This window comes from Pelodiscus sinensis, chromosome 1, assembly GCF_052426305.1.
Source record: "Pelodiscus sinensis isolate ZL-2025 chromosome 1, ASM5242630v1, whole genome shotgun sequence".
Classification (NCBI taxonomy): Eukaryota; Metazoa; Chordata; order Testudines; family Trionychidae; genus Pelodiscus; species Pelodiscus sinensis.
Window position 1 is genome coordinate 91,537,056 of NC_143052.1, and position 8,665 is coordinate 91,545,720.

Consider the following 8,665-nt stretch of genomic DNA (forward strand, 5'->3'; position numbering starts at 1 on the left):
AGCCTTTTGTTAAGTCCAGTGTGGTAATGTACTCTGCCTCCCCAAGCCGATCCAGCAGCTCATCCACCTGGGGCATGGGGTATGCATTGAATTTGGACACTGCATTCACTTTCTGGAAGTTGATGCAAAACTGGGTGTTCCCATCAGCTTTAGGGACTAAGATATTGGGCTCTTCCAATCACTGAAGGACTCCTCAATTACCCCCAACACCAACATCGACTGAAGTTCTTGTTTCACCACATCTCTCAGTTTTTGGGGAAGGGGCTGGGAGTTCTCCTGGACCCTAACCCTGAGTTTCTTCTGGATGTGATGGACAGCCAGGTGAGTTCAACTTGGTTTTGCTGAGAAGACAGAGGAGAATTTGGTGACTAACTGCCAGGTATGAAGCTTCTGTTCATGGGTGAGGTTGGACCCAGTCTGGACCTCTCCTGGTTTTGATGTATGTTCCTTCTGGGGCCCCAGTTCCAGGTCTAGCAGGTAGGGTGTTATTAGTAACCCTTGCAGGGCTTTCCAGGTTTTTAAGAGATTCACATAGTAAATCTGTCGCACTTTGTGCTTGTCAGGCTGGTGCTCCTCATAGTTTACTGGGCCCACTCACTGGACCACCTCATAAGGACCCTGCCAGTGGGCAAGGAGTTTAGAATCTGCAGTGGGCAGCAGCAGTAGTACCCGATCCCCTGCTTGGAACTCGCGGAGTCTTGCCTGTTTGTTATAAGTTGCCTCCTGGGCCCTTTGAGCCTGGAGGAGGTTATCCTGTGCAAATGTACCTAGCGCTTCAAGCCTCTCTCGGAGGTTAAGCACATATTGCACTCTGTTATTAGCTTGGGAGGGTTGTTCCTCCCACATCTCCTGAACTAAGTTCAAAATCCCACATGGCTGCCTTCCGTACAACAGTTTAAAAGGTGAAAACCCTGTGGAGGTCTGGGGGACCTCCTGGACTGCGAACATGAGGTCTGGGAGGAGCTGGTCCCAGTGGCACACATCCATTAGAACAAATTTGCAGAGCATAGCCTTCAGGGTCTCATTGAAATGCTCTACTGGTCCGTTTGTTTGGGGTTGGAAGACAGACGTCCAGAGTATCTTGATTTTTAATAACCAGCAGAGTGGCTGCACTGTCTGGGATATAAAGTTTGTCCCCGATCCATTAGGATTTCCTGAGGGACTCTGACCCAAGCAAAGATGTTCATCCGCTCAATCGCCACTCTCTTGGCACTCATGGAGCATAACGGCATGGCTTCGGCGTACCGGGTTGCATAGTCAACTATGATGAGGATGAACTGATATCCAGCAGCACTCTTCTCCAGCGGGCCAACTATGTTCACTCCAATCTGCTCAAAGGGTACACTCACAAGTGGGAGGGGAATTAACAAGGCTTTCTTCACTGGCCGGGGTGCTGGGAGCTGACACTCTGGGCAGGAGGCACAAAAGTCTGCCACCTCCCAGTGGATCCCGGGCCAAAAGAAGTGGGCTAGAATCCAAGCCAGAGTCTTTTCCCTCCCCAGGTGTCCTGCCGTGGGGTTGGCATGGTCAATACAGCCGAGGCACCAGGAGCTGGTGGTGCACTTCTTCCGTTTGCGGGTCCTTATCTACCTGGTATAGGCAGTCTCTCTGAATTTCAAAATGGGGGAATTGTCCCACTTGATGGGGCCCCATGGTCTCTCCATTTACTATGGCCACCTGGTCATATGCTCTGCTCAGGGTCTTGTTAGCTCATTGCTCACCCACAGAGTCCGAAGGGTGCGTTAGAACTGCCGATTCAGGTAACGGGGGCTGGCTCCCTCTCAGGCTGGTTGGGGCCTAGGTCTGCTTGGTTTTGTGCTGGGCCCTGAGAGGTCCCTTCCCCCGGATCTGCCACTTCCCCCACTCCAGCAAGAGTTGTGGTTTCAATTCAGCTGGCTCTCAAAGGCTGGGGTTCCCATTCCATAGCAGAAGGTTTCACAACTTTTGACAGTAGTTCCCCAAAATACCCCATTTCTGCCCAGTATCACTGGGTAGGTGAGGGTTGGGACCAGGCCGACCATTAAAGGCTCTTCACACCTTCCTACTCATAAGGTCACCTGTGTGCGGGAGTAAGTTTTCATGTCTCCATGGACGCACTGCAGCCTGATGGTGTCCCAAGGAGGGCCAGGGTTAGGCACGAGCACTTGCTGTACCAGGGTCTGGGCGCAACCGGAGTCAATAAGCCTGATTGCCCTGCTCCCATTTATCCACAGTGGGATGGTCAGCTTGGGTATCCCTGAATCATTGAGCCCTTTGGGACCCGGGGAGGGGCAGTGGGCACCAAGGTTCCCCCCGGCCTTGTGACCCCTCACTACTTTCAGTCATTGGTGTCGGGGTGCCCTTGGCCACTCTGGGGCCCAAAGAGGGGATTGTCTCTGGGCATTTGGCCATGACATAGTTCTACATCAGTTGGATGGCTGTGGTTATGCTATCATGGTGGTTCTGCATCATCCATTCCCTCCCCCAAGAGGGCAGGATCTGGGTGAACTGTTCGAACAGGATCTGCTCTACAGTCTGCACTCCCGTCACTGTCTCTGGCTTCAGCCACCTCTGGGCGATGAGGCGGGGGAGGGCTCCCAGTGGGTACTGCTCCCCCCGGAAGCGTTGTCTAAAGTTTCCTCTGAAATGTTCAGGGCATCCAGGATTGCTGCTTTGACCTGGGAATAGTCCTGAGTGGCAACAGGGTCGAGGGCAGTCTGGGCGACCCCCATCACATATGAGCCAGGATTGCCACCCACTGCACTCAGACCCAGTGGGCTACCACAGCCACCCACTCATATGTTTCCAGGAATGCCTCAGGATCATCATCAGGTCTCATCTTAGCAAGCTTGATAGGCACTGGCGCAGGTGCAGACATCAGCAGCTCGGCTGGGGTCCTGGGTTGTAGCACGGAAGTCACATGGTGCATCAGCTGTGGTTGTTGGGCTGCTAATTCTCCGATTAGCTGTTGCTGGGCCATCTGCTGGAACAGCTGCTGCTGTTGTTGCTGCTGTTGCTGCTGCTCGTTGCCATCCACTGCCATCCACTTCAGTAGCGGCTCCATCTTGCTTCAATGGCTGGGATCACATTTTGGTCTATCGCTGTGACTGTAATAAGGCTCTTCAGCAGGCCTGGGGAGTTGCCCACGTTCTCCACCACCTGTGGCTGGGTCTCCTGGGCAGCAGGGGTGGCCTAAGGGTTAGGGCCTGGTGTTAGTTGGGGACCCGGGTGTAGGACTTCCGGACACTTATCAGAGTCTGTTCCTTCAGTTTGAGGCGTGGCTCCAAGAGTCCAATTTCCCTCTCCTCAGCAGGGTTTTCCTTCCGGTTCTCCCCCTTTTTGCCAGGGGAAAGCTGGAGGCTTTTATCCTCCTGTGGCCGACCCAACAGATAGCTCTGGCTCAGGAACTTCGGGATGGCAGAACCAGCTCCTGCCTCTTTGATGGTCAGCCCCTAACTGAGCTAGGTTCCCTCCTTTTATTGTCCCTCCAGGCCTGGCATTACAGTCTTGGACAGTAAGTAGCCCTGGTTCTAAGAAATTGGCCCTGATTTGACCCTCACAGCAGTGCCACCAGGCCACCTGATCTATTACAAAAAGTATTTATGAAAATGAAAAAGGAGAGAGCACCTTGACCTGATGAAGTACTGGTATAGGTATGTGCTGAAGTCATTGGGAAGGGAAGTTGTCAGGTATTTTACAATTCTGTTCAACATCAGATGAATGGTATAAAGCAAGGTTTCTCAAACTGTGGGTCGGGACTCCAAGGTGAATCAGAACTCTGTTTTAATGGGATCGCTAAGGCTTGCCCTGGGCCTCAGCAAGTCTGAAGCCACTATTTTGAACTAACTAGCACTACCCCGAAATATCTTAGTCCATGTCTACACAGCAGGCAGTTATTTTGAAATAGCGTCAAAATGTCAAGCTGGTGGACTGCTTACTCTGACTCCTGTAACCCTTATTGTACGAGAAGGAAGGGAAGTCGGAGGAAGAGTGCTCTGTTTCGAAATAAGTGCTGTGTAGACACTCCTAATTTTGAAATAAGCTATTTTGAAATAAGATATGCAATTGACGTAGCTCAGTTTGCGTACCTTATTTCAAGTTAAGCCCTGCTGTGTAGACGCACCCTAAAAGTCTGCATAGTGACCAGCACTAATTATCAGTGATGTTCCCTGACCCAGCAAAAAGGCAAAGGACTGACTTTACAAAGAAAATTAATTCTCCCTCTTCTGCCTTGGGGCAACCTACTTTACGGTGCTTCTGCTACAGCTCTCTGGATAGATAGAGGACAGTCGCTGAAGCTATCAGGCTTCCAATAACTCACATTGAAAGGAAAACAAGCAAACAAACAAACACCTTTCTAGCTCCATTAGCAAATAGAAAGTGTTATCCAATGCAACATACCACCTCAAGGAATCTGCTACCTAATTCTGTAGCCACTAAATACAGTTCCTACATTCCCAAGGCAGGGATCATTCCCCTCCAGTGGTAAAGTTAGAATTTTAGGGCATAGGAGGAGGCTAGCCTCCATGGAAAAGGCTGGAGGCCTACGCCCAAGCAAACATGGACTTTGAGGGACCTGTGGAAGGCTAGGAATATGGCAGCCCTGCACCGCCTCCACTGATCAGACTCCCATTAAGCTCCTGAATCATTGGTGCTATGTTACTGGAACTCTTCCAGCCCCAAGATGCATTATCTTTTTGGGGAATGTCCATGAGGCTGGACTGAGTATGATGCATGTCCTGCTGCAGTCAGCTCTTCCTGCTCCTAGCCCACAACCACTCTTTACACTTTGCCATGCATATCTCTGATAGGGCTGCCAGGCATCCAGTTTTTTATCAGAACACCTGGTCAAAAAGGGATCTTGGTGGCTCCGATCAGCACAGCTGACTGGGTCGCTAAAAGTTTAGCTGGCCACAGCAGCTGGCTCCATGTGGCTCCCAGAAGCAGTCAGCATGTCCTTTTGGTCCACAGGCACAGGTTTAGCCAGGGTGGCACCACATGCTGTGCCAGCCCACAGCACAGGCGCTACCCCAAGTGCAAGCTCTGCAGTTCCCATTGGCTACTAACCACAGCCAATGGGAATTGAGGGACAGCACCTGCAGACAGGGGCAGTGGGGATAGCCCCATGGCCCTGGTTATCACTGCCCCTAGGAGCCAGACGGAGATGCTGACTGCTTCCAGGAACCACCCAAGATAAGCACTGCCTGGAACCAACACCCTGAACCCCTCCTGTACCTCAACTTGCTGCCCCAGCTTTGAGCCCCCTCTTGGACTCCAAAACACCTCATTTCCAGCCCCACCTCATAGCCCACACTTCCAACTGCAGCCCTCACCTGCCCCATACCCCAACCCTCCAGCCCAGCCCTCATTTCTCTCCTGCACCTCAACTCCCTCCCAAATCATACACCCCTTACCCCACCTCAGAACCTCCTTCTGCACCTCAAACATCCTATCTGCACCCCCAGCCAGAGCCCTCAGCTTCCCACACCTCAGCCTCCTGCCTCAGCTCAGAACCTCCTCCCACACCCAAGCTCTCTCAGATCCAGCATCCCCCACCATCTCCTGCACCACCTCCCACACCCCAGCACGCTGCCTCAACCCTGAATTCCCTCCCACACACTGAATCCCTTCAGCCCAGCCCCGAGCCTTCTCCTGCACTCCAAGACCCTCATCCCAGCCAGACCCCAGTGCCCACACTCCCAACTGTATCCCTCACCTCCTCCCACACCCTAACTACCTGCCCCCTCCCAGTGAAAATAAGCAAATTAGTGAGTATGGGTGTGTGTGTGTGAACTGAATGGGAGGCAGGACCTCAGGGAAGGGCCACGGCAGAGACAAAGTAAGGGTGTCCAATTTTCTGCAACCATAAAGTTGGCAACCCATAGTCTGACCTATGGAACACCTTGGATGCAGTGTGGAGGAGAAATTACCCCCAGCCTTCCACATAGGAATACCAAGACCCACACTTGGTAGGTCCCCTTTGTGCACAGATCTAGGGAAAGAGCAGATGACTTCTGGCTCAAACTATAAAGTAATGCCAGTGTCCATCAATATTTCCGGGGACCAAGATACAGCAAAGCAAGGAACTCTACCAAATGGACTAGCCAAGTTAAAACCCAGTAGCACTTGGATATGAGTCAAGTTCTCTTGAACACATAAGAAATAACCATCCAAAAACTGGTTCTTGAATCCAGATTTATATTATTTTTTATTTTAAAAAAGCTTTGATTTTTGGCAACAAATAAAATGCTTCCAATGCTGTGCCCCAGAAACACAATCTTGCTTAGTCACAGTATTTTCAGTGTCTCCAAACACCAAGTTCTGTTGCTAAATATGTAGGGCTCAGCAGTCTACCAGAAAAAAATGTTTCCTCCCTGGAACACATGTTTTTGCTTAAAGGGAGTTCTCCAAAACACTTTCTTTCATTAGCAAATGCAACATTAGATCCTCACAAATATATGTTATCACCTGGTAAGAGTAACTAGCAAAAGGGAAAGAATTGGTTGCTCTGTTTGTTAAGGAGAGGTAGATTGTGCACAGGAAATGCAGTCAAGTTTGACGTCTCCAGACTATAATGAATTACACTTTAAATACTGCTCCAGTACCAATCCTGTGTTTTTTTCATGTTTTAATTCACAGACTGATTGAAATGTAAATTGGGAGTCATTACTCAGGCTAGATCTACACTATTGTTTGGGTTTTTTTGGAAAAAGCTCTGCAAATTGCGCTCCACAATTTGTGGAGCTTTTTCCGATCACTTTTCCAGAAGAGGCTTTTCCACCATTTGGCCCAGTCTAGATGGAACCAAATGGCAGAAAAGCCTTTTCTTTTGGTGGAGCCCTTATCCCTTGTAGAACGAGGTATACAGAGCTCCCCAAAGGGGCGCATTTGCTCTTCCACAAAAAAAGTGGAAGAGCAAATGCATTCCTTGGACGCGGTGGAGTTTTTCAAGAATACCTCCAGTATCCCAGAAAACCCCCGCAGTGTAGACGTACCCTCAGAGACTTACATTCTCTCTCCAGCTGTGCTACTGACTTGCTTTACAACCTTAGCAACTCAACTCATCTTTCTGTGGCTCAGTTTCTGACCTGTAAAATGGAGACAACACTTCCCCACCTCCATAAAGCAGTTTAAGATTAATGAATGAAAAGTGCCAAATCTTGGTATTTTACTATTGCTTATTGTGAGGGAGTGGACTCACCACCCTGCCTCAGTCACCCTCTGCCAGTCTTCATCTAGCCCCCATCTCGGGGCAAACTATAGTCTTTAAGGGCCGCTCATCACCGGCATAGGGGTGTGGACCTGCTACAGCTGCTTACCACAGCTGTCTCTCTACAGCCCTTTTAGCCCCGGGCCATGCTCTATGCCCTACAGCCTGGGAGCTCGCTTGGCCAGAGTTCCCCTAGGCCCTACCTTGCTGCCCTAGCACTCCTTGTGCTCCTGAAAGCCTCCTGCTTTCTCAGCTGACAGCCCTGACTGCTTGCTTTCTGCACCCCCCCCCCCCCAGCAGGGAACTGCTGTCCATTATAGAGCCCCCAGTTGGCCCCCTTAAAGGGCCAGTGCAGGGCATGTACCCTGTCACACACCCTCCCTTTCTGTTCGGGATTCCCTCGCCCTGCCTGCCTCCATTCCGGGCCTGCGGCTTCCACCCAGGGCCCTAGCTACTCCTGGGTTCTTTCTAGCTGCCTCTGAGCATGCACAGCAGAGGTGGCATGCTGGCCGGCGGGGCCCTCCCCCCCCCCCAGAGAGTCACAGCAGCGCAGCTGTCAGTGCGGGGCAACAGTGCCCTGTCACACACACCCCTTTCCAGGACTCTACCCCCCTCCGAAGTCTTTTAGTCAGCTATGGACCTAGAGAAAAAATCTGCATTATTATGGAACCTCCCCAGCCTGTGCCAGACCTCAAATGTATAGGGCTGTAATTCCAAATACCATCTCAGGATTCGAGGGTTGGTGTCCTTCATTGTGTGGATCCACTGTAATGGTTCATGATCAGTTATCAACGTAAAGGCTTCTCCTAGGAGATAACGCAGGGCCTCTACTGCCCACTTCACTGCCAGGGCCTCCTTCTCAATCATGGCATATTGTCGTTCCCGCGGTAATAACTTCCTGCTCAAATACAGGATCGGGTATTCTGCCCCTGCCTGCTCCTGCGATAGCACTGCTCCTAACCCTCTGTCCGAAGCGTTCGTCTGCACTATGAATGGTTTCGTAAAATCTGGCTGGTAAAGGACCGGTGCTCGCGTCAATCATTGCTTTAACGCTTGGAATGTTTTATCAAACTGTTCGGTCCATTGGACCCTTTGGGGTCGTGTATTTTGGGTTAAGTTCATTAAGGGTGCTGCAATAGTGGTGTAATCAGATATGAATCACCGATAGTAACAGCAGAGGTGGCATGCTGGCCGGCGGGCCCCCCCCCCCAGAGAGTCACAGCAGCGCAGCTGTCAGTGCGGGGCAACAGTGCTAGGCCCAAGAATTGGTGAACTTGCTTTTTTGTAGTGGGAGCACAGTAATTTCTCAGGGCCTCTACCTTATCCACCTAGGGTTTTATCTTTCCCCATCCCACTACATAGCCCAGATAGGACACTTCCCTCTGTCCATAGTGGCACTTACTCGGCTTGGCAGTAAGCTGGGCGTCGGCCAGGGCTCTCAGGACGGCCCTCAGATGTTGCAGGTGTTCCAGCCAC